The sequence below is a fragment of the Bison bison genome, unplaced genomic scaffold (assembly GCF_000754665.1).
Source record: "Bison bison bison isolate TAMUID 2011002044 unplaced genomic scaffold, Bison_UMD1.0 scf7180017864098, whole genome shotgun sequence".
Lineage (NCBI taxonomy): Eukaryota > Metazoa > Chordata > Mammalia > Artiodactyla > Bovidae > Bison > Bison bison.
In genome coordinates, this window is record NW_011494670.1 from 4,242,004 (window position 1) to 4,250,181 (window position 8,178).

The window sequence follows — 8,178 nt, forward strand, 5'->3', positions numbered from 1 at the left end:
TTTTTTTTTTTTTTTTTTTTTTTGGCTGGGTGGACTGTCTCAAACTCAACTTACTTGGTTCTATTTACGCACACCCATGGGCTTCCCTGGTGGCTCAGAGGTTAAAGCGTCTGCCTGGAATGCGGGAGACCTGGGTTTGATCCCTGGGTCGGGAAGATCCCCTGGAGAAGGAAATGGCAACCCACTCCAGTACTCTTGCCTGGAGAATCCCATGGAGGGAGGAGCCTGGTAGGCTACAGTCCATGGGGTTGCAAAGAGTCTTCACTCACTCACTCACTCATGATTATGTTGGTAGCAGTAGTGGGATATAAACTTGTATAAGATATTTTGTTGTATAAAATGTTAACTGAACATTCTATGTTCATGTCGGTATTTTCCACTCCTGTCTCCATTGCTTCATGTCAATTGGCAATTCTGTGCTCATTATCTTGAAGGAGGAAGAGAGGGAAGGAATCATGGGCAAAATAAACCCAAGGCCTCCAGGAATGATGGAGCCTTTGGGAAAAAGCTGAGTCTGGGAAGGAGACTGTCACAAGGAATTATAAGGGAAGAAGACTCCTCCGGGCATGGAAGGCATTTCCCCAGCACCAGTAAGGAGACCAGCAAGTATGGACAGATGTTTCCTTCCTGTTAGTAAATAGGAACCTGGGAGACAGTCTTAGAACTGGGCGACAGATGGGCTCCCATTATTATCTGAAGACCCCAGAGAGAGAAGTTGATAAATAGAGGAAGAGGGTCCTTACACAGCCTCTCAGGAAACCCCCATATCTCCAAGGATGTGTGGACACAGCGGCGAGGGGTATAGGGTCTAAGGTGCCAGTCAGACAGAAAGAAAGGATAGGTCACTGGCAACTGATGGGGCAACATCGAGGATGCCCAGAGGCCCCCACAGGCATCTGTGGGGCACTGGAAGCCTGGCACCCCCACCCTTATACTCACCTGTGCTCCTCCAGACCCCAGGGTTCACACTCCACTCTGAGTGTAAGAGTGACCAAGGTTTTGTCACAAGGCCAAGGTGTTTAGGCTTGAAACAAACATTGAATTTAGTGGGAGAACATCAGCTATGTTTTTGTACATTTGAATTATGCAGAAGGTTCATGTCCTACAGTGTTACTTATCCCTAGCCTCCTCTGTCGGTATTAGAATGATTAAATGTACATTGTAGATTTTACCATGTCAAAGCATTTCCATGAACTTGTGAGAAATGGAATCTTCCCCAGAAGTGTGGGAGGTAGGCAGGAAGGGTGTTATCGCATGTCATAGATGAGGCTGCTGGAAACTGGGGTGAGAGACAAGGAATGTGTCCAACACCTCATAGCTGATACCTATATCCTGTTCACTGGACCAGTGCTTATCAGTCCTTTCAATCCATCCCTCTACCATCCTCTCCCTTGACCCACCCACCACTTTTTCTATCCATTCCCTAGTTCAGTTCAGTTCAGTCGCTCAGTCGAGTCCGACTCTTTGTGACCCCATGAATTGCAGACCGCCAGGCCTCCCTGTCCATCACCAACTCCCGGAGTTTACTCAAACTCACGTCCATTAAGTCGGTGGTGCCGTCCAGCCATCTCATCCTCTGTTGTCCCTTTCTCCTCCTGCCCCCAATCCCTCCCAGCATCAGAGTCTTTTCCAATGAGTCAGCTCTTCGCATGAGGTGGCCAAAGTATTGGAATTTCAGCTTCAGTATCAGTCCTTCCAAAGAACACCCAGGACTGATCTCCTTTAGAATGGACTGGTTGGATCTCCTTGCAGTCCAAGAGACTCTCAAGAGTCTTCTCTAATACCACAGTTCAAAAGCATCAATTCTTTGGTGCTCAGCTTTCTTCACAGTCCAACTCTCACATCCATACATGACCACTGGAAAAACCAAAGCCTTGACTAGACGGACCTTTGTTGGCAAAGTAATGTCTCTGCTTTTGAATATGCTATCTAGGTTGGTCATAACTTTCCTTCCAAGGAATAAGCGTCTTTTAATTTCATGGCTACAATCACCATCTGCAGTGATTTTAGAGCCCCCCAAAATAAAGTCTGACACTGTTTCCATTGTTTCCCCATCTATTTCCCATGAAGTAATGGGACTAGATGCCATGATCTGTTTTCTGAATGTTGAGCTTTAAGCCAATTTTTTCACTCTCCTCTTTCACTTTCATCAAGAGGCTTTTTAGTTCCTCTTCACTTTCCCTATGATAACCACAAAAAAATTTCATGACTTCTTTAGCATGGTTTTTTTAAAAATAATATTTTAAAATAAATTAATGTGTGTATTTAAAAGAAAAGCAAAGCAATGGGACAGAGAATTGCTTTGCTTTCAACGTCTGTCCCACCTGTCCCATTGTTCTTAAATATTATTGACTTGGTAAGCTTTCAGAGACTTATACATTCTTTCCTATGTTTTTGCACAGAGTCAAAGCAGGGAGTCATTCCACGATTGTTTCATCCGATGTAGAGCTGTTAGGACTATGTCAGCTGAAGACACCCAGGAGGATAGGACTAGGAGGATTTTGGAGATCACCTGTTCAACTCTCCTGCATGTACAGTAAGAAATAGAGTGATTATTCAAGATGACACAGGCACATATGTGCCCATTGAGTAGCCTGGTCTATAGTAAATAAAGACTGGTTTCTTTACTCACTGTAGACTGCATTGCCAGCTAGCTTGAACAAAAAAGTGTAAATTTTGATGAATTTAATTCTGTCTCCCAAACTCTATTTATAAAAAATAGCCCTCAGCCTCCCCAAAGTTTTTATTTATGATTCTCTCCTTACTTTCAAATGCTTAAAAATTTTCTTCTACAGAGAAAAGGGAGTCACAAATACATTTCTTATACTGAAAATGTCGAGTTCCTGTTTGTTAAATGGTGATGTCAGTGACTACAAAATATGAACTTCTGGTTAACGATATAAACTCTACAAAGACTTGGATTCCAATGTCTGTAGAGATACGAGTGATAACAAGGAAGTCGCTCTTCCTGAGTTGTTTGGAAACAGTTGTAATGACTTGTCGTTATTATCAGCAAGGGCACGTATGTGCACGTCTGAAAGAGAGATTGCGATTGCTGATATCTGTACTTATATTTGTCACTGTCACCAAACTCCACGCAGATATATTGCCAAAAGGTCTCATTCTCATGTAAGAAATTGTGGCTGGCAACATGAAGGACAAGGCCCGGATATTTGTTGAGCAGCTAATATGTCCAGGGATCATGCTAGGAGGAAAGTGAATGACCTGCAAGCTTAAACATACCATGACTAACTCACACGTCATTCATCAATACATCCATTCAACACATAGTCTATAATTATGCACTGGGCTCCTGGGGATTGTTCTTGGTGCTGAGAATATAGCAGTGAACAAACCAGATAAGCTCCTTGTGCTCCTGGAGTTTGCATTCCAGAGAGGAAAGAAAAAACAATGAAAAGTAAACAAATAAATGAACAAGCTAATGACTCTCTTTCTACACTGTGCTAAGCACTTAATTACACCATATCATTTAATTATCAGAACAACCCATGTGGGTACTACTATTCATTTAATGTTACAAATGAGGAAAATGAAGGGCAGAGAGGGTAAATCACTCTACACAACCTCCCAAAGCCCCACGAGTGGCAGAGATGAAGTACAAACTCAGGAAATCTTGTTCCTGGGCTATAAAACTTTATAAATAAGCCCCTGTTAAATGTAGGACTGACCTCCCAGTTGGTAGGGGAAACAGAATGAGGATATGGTGTGATGGGTGGTTATTATTAGATAAGCAAACTTTCAGCAGGTACACATAGGAAGGGCAACAAATCCAGAATAAGGATGTCTGGAAAGGTTTTCTGGAGAAGTTGAAGTCAGATCTGCTTCTTGAAAAACAAATGTGAATTAACTAGGAAAGGGCGTGGAAGGGCATTGGAAGCCAAGAGTACACCTTGAACTTTAAGCATGGCCAGACCCAGGAGAAGGCAATGGCACCCCACTCCAGTCTCTTGCCTGGAAAATCCCATGGACGGAAGAGCCTGGTAGGCTGCAGTCCATGGGGTCGCTAAGAGTCGGACAAGAATGAAAGACTTCACTTTCACTTTTCACTTTCATGCATTGGAGAAGGAAATGGCAACCCACTCCAGTGATCTTGCCTGGAGAATCCCAGGGACAGGGGAGCCACTTGGGCTTCCGTCTATGGGGTCGCACAGAGTGGGACATGACTGAAGTGACTTAGCAGCAGAGAGATGTGTGTCAGGACACAGGAGGCCCGAAAGAAATCAAGGGCCTTGGGTACTATGACTAGAACCAGTTTAGACTTTTCATCTAAAGATAATGGGAGCTGTTGATTGATTTTAAGACGGAGTGATAGGATACAATTTGCATTTTATTCTTTACTTTTTTTCAACAAGAAAGAAATTGTTTCTTTTTATTTTTATTGAAATATAGTTTATTTACAATGCTGTGTTAGTTTCAGTTATACAGCAAAGTGATTGTTGGAAATATATAAAAATTTATATTATTTTTTCACATTCTTCTTTCATTATAGGGTATTAAAAGATATTGAGTATATTTCCCTCTGCTATACAGTAGGTTCTTATTGGTTATCTATTTTATATACAGTAGTGTGTATAATTTAATCCCAAACTCCTAAAATATCCCTTCTCCCTCCCACTCCTTCAGTAACCATAAGCTTGTTTTCTATGTCTGTGACTCTATTTCTATTTTGTAAATGTTCATTTGTATCATTTTTTAAGATTCCACTTATAAGCAATATCAAATGATATTTGTATTATTCTGGCTAATTTCACTTAATATGCTAATCTCTAGTTCCATCCATGGTGCTGCAACCATTTGCATTTTAAAACGATTCCCTTTGGGCTCCTTGTCCACAGGGAGTTTCAGTTCAGTTCAGTTCAGTCACTCAGTAGTGTCCGACTCTTTTCGACCCCATGAACTGCAGCACGCCAGGCCTCCCTGTCCATTACCAACTCCTGCAGTTCACCCAAATTCATGTCTATCAAGTCGGTGATGCAATCCAGACATCATATCCTCTTTTGTCCCCTTCTCTTCCTGCCCCCAATCCCTCCCAGTATCAGAGTCTTTTCCAATGAATCAGCTCTTCGCATGAGGTAGCCAAAGTATTGGAGTTTCAGCTTCAGCATCAGTCCTTCCAATGAACACCCAGGACTGATCTCCTTTAGGATGGACTGGTTGGTCTTCTTGCAGTCCAAGGGACTCTCAAGAGTCTTCTCCAACACCACAGTTCAAAAGCATCAATTCTTCAGCGCTCAGCCTTCTTCACAGTCCAACTCTCACATCTATACATGACCACTGGAAAAACCATAGCTTTGAGTAGATGGACCTTTGTTGGCAAAATAATGTCTCTGCTTTTGAATATGCTATCTAGGTTGGTCATAACTTTCCTTCCAAGGAGTAAGCGTCTTTTAATTTCATGGCTGCAATCACCATCTGCAGTGATTTTGGAGCCCAGAAAAATAAGGTCTGACACTGTTTCCACTGTTTCCCCATCTATTTGCCATGAAGTGATGGGACTGGATGCCATGATCTTATTTTTCTGAATGTTGAGTTTTAAGCCAACTTTTTCACTCTCCTCTTTCACTTTCATCAAGAGGCTCTTTAGTTCTTCTTCACTTTCTGCCATAAGGGTGGTGTCATCTGCATAGCTGAGGTGATTTATATTTCTCCCGGCAATCTTGATTCCAGGTTTAGTAAGAGTTAAATTCCCTTTCTCTCCTACTCCCTCATCCTGGCTTCCATGACCAACCTGGGTTGGTTCTGTATTACTCACCCTAGACATCCTACCACCAGTAAAACACGCTACTTTTGATATGAAAAGACAGATCTTGAATTGCAGTGCAAGCTGAATAGAAGTATCATGGCCAGAAGATATTCTGGGTCATTGATCATTTCTTTTTCTTCTCCTGCCTTCACCATGCCTGATGCAAACCTTGAAACCAGCAAAGCTAAAAGTTTTGTTAATTTCATATGATCCTCTCAGCACTTCTCAGCTCATCATCAGTCCTAGAGAGAGTTGAAGACTTCAAATAGCTGAGACAGGGAGGCTGTCCGGGTAGGAATGTGGACCAAGATCCAAAATGTTTTTCCAGCTTCTCTGTACTTAAGAAAAGCAGTTTCTCAGTGTATAGAAACTTTGAGCTTTGAAGCCCAGTAGGATTGGATTAAAATTTCTACTATGAGGGCACAAGCTATATGGTAGCATACCAACATTTCTTTTTAGTAAACAAAGGAGATAAGATTATATGTTCACTTTTTACTTTTTATGCATCAGTGAACTCTGGAAGGATTCACGGAAAACCAACAACAAGCAGGGTACGGGCTGGGAGAAAGAGAACTGAGTAGGTGGGAGATGAGGCAAGCAAAATTATTCATCTTCATGTTTACATATTTTAAAATCTTTGAATCTAGGTATTACATTTCCAATTCAAAAGATATTTCATCTCTAAAAGGGATATAAGCATGACTACCAGTTGGACTGTGGTGATAACTGAGAGAAAGCACCTGAAATAATATTGCCCTGAAACACCAGGGTGAAAGAGACATCATCCTTGCCTTTAAGAAGGGCCATGTTGCCTGGTGTATTTGGGGTTTAATGTGTGGCTTCCCTGGTAGCTCAGCTGGTAAAGAATCTGCCTGCAATGCACGAGACCCTGGTTCGATCCTGGGTTGGGAAGATCCCCCAGAGAAGGGAATGGCAACCCACCTCTTGCCTGGAGAATCCCCATGGACAGAGGAGCCTGGTGGGCTACAGTCCATGAGGTTGCAGAGTTGGACACAACTGAGCGACTAAGCACATGATGATGGTAAACCTCGAGGGTACTTTCTCTTGGTCACAGTACAGAAGGCACAAGATGGCACCAGGAGAAGGCTATTGATTTGACCAGGAGACTGCCACTATACAAGACAGCAAAATGGCAGTTTTCTCTTCTAGGACGATCAGTCAGCAGGCACCCATTTTACTGTATGGTCACAAATGAATTTGTGAGCTGGAAAATATCTCATTGCTTTCAAATAGGGAAAATTTGGACATTTTCATTGAAAAGAATTTCCTGCTGCTGAACATGCCTAGAAGTATAATCTAAGATTTCCTTCCAAGTCCAGACTTTTAGGTTTGGGTAAAAATCTATTTGAGAAATATGTGGTTGAGTGGCAAAGGGAAAAGTCAGAAAAATGATTTCTCAGTGATTTAAGGCAATAGCTGAGAAATTATTCAAATTCTTCCTAAAAGATGATTAATAGCCACAGTGATTCATGGATTTGAGCTTGACTTAACATTTGTTTCTAGTTTCATTTTAGCAAATATTTATGGAGGGTCCTATATGTACCAAGGATTGTCTTAGATTCTGAATGGGCTTCTAAAGAAATACTGCATATAATCCAGTCCCTGTCCTCAACAATTTTTTTTTCCTTTTGGCAAAAATATACCAAGCAGCACATAAAGGAGTCTTCACTTACACGTAGTAAATAAAACACCGGGGCAGGAAGAAAGCCGTGCTGGATGGGTTGTCATGGAGAAGAGGAACCTTAGAAGGATTAGGCAACCAGGATGTGAAAAGACACCAAAAGGAATTATTTTCAGTAAAAACACTAATCACTGTTTTTTCATGGTTAGGCAGACTCAAATGTTAATTGCGCTTTCACCAGAAAATTTAAACAGGGAGTATAAAACTGCAAACATGAGGACAACTAAATCTTCCTGCTTAACCATTTGTTCCTTAAGTCGGCTTTTTATAATGAATTGTTAGAGAAAACTGGGGGTGGGAGCTGGCTTCTGAAAATAAACTCTGTCAGGAAAAATAAACTCTCTGAGGTATGAAAATGAAATCTCCTTCTATTCATAGCCCCGGAATTGGGATGGACTGGATACAATAGGAAAAGTTCCCCAGGTGTAGGCAGATGCCTATCATGAGAGCTTAAAAGAGCTTGAAAAATTAAAATGTGTTTGGGGGAGTCAGTTCAGTTCAGTTGCTCAGTCGTGTCTGACTCTTTGTGACCCCATGGACTGCAGCACACCAGGCTCCTCTGTCCATCATCAGCTCCTGGAACTTGCTCAAACTCATATCCATCAAGTTGGTGATGCCATCCAACCATCTCATCCTCTGTCATCCCCTTCTCCTTCTGGCCTCAATCTTGGCCAGCATCAGGGTCTTTTCAAATGAGTCAGTTCTTCGCATC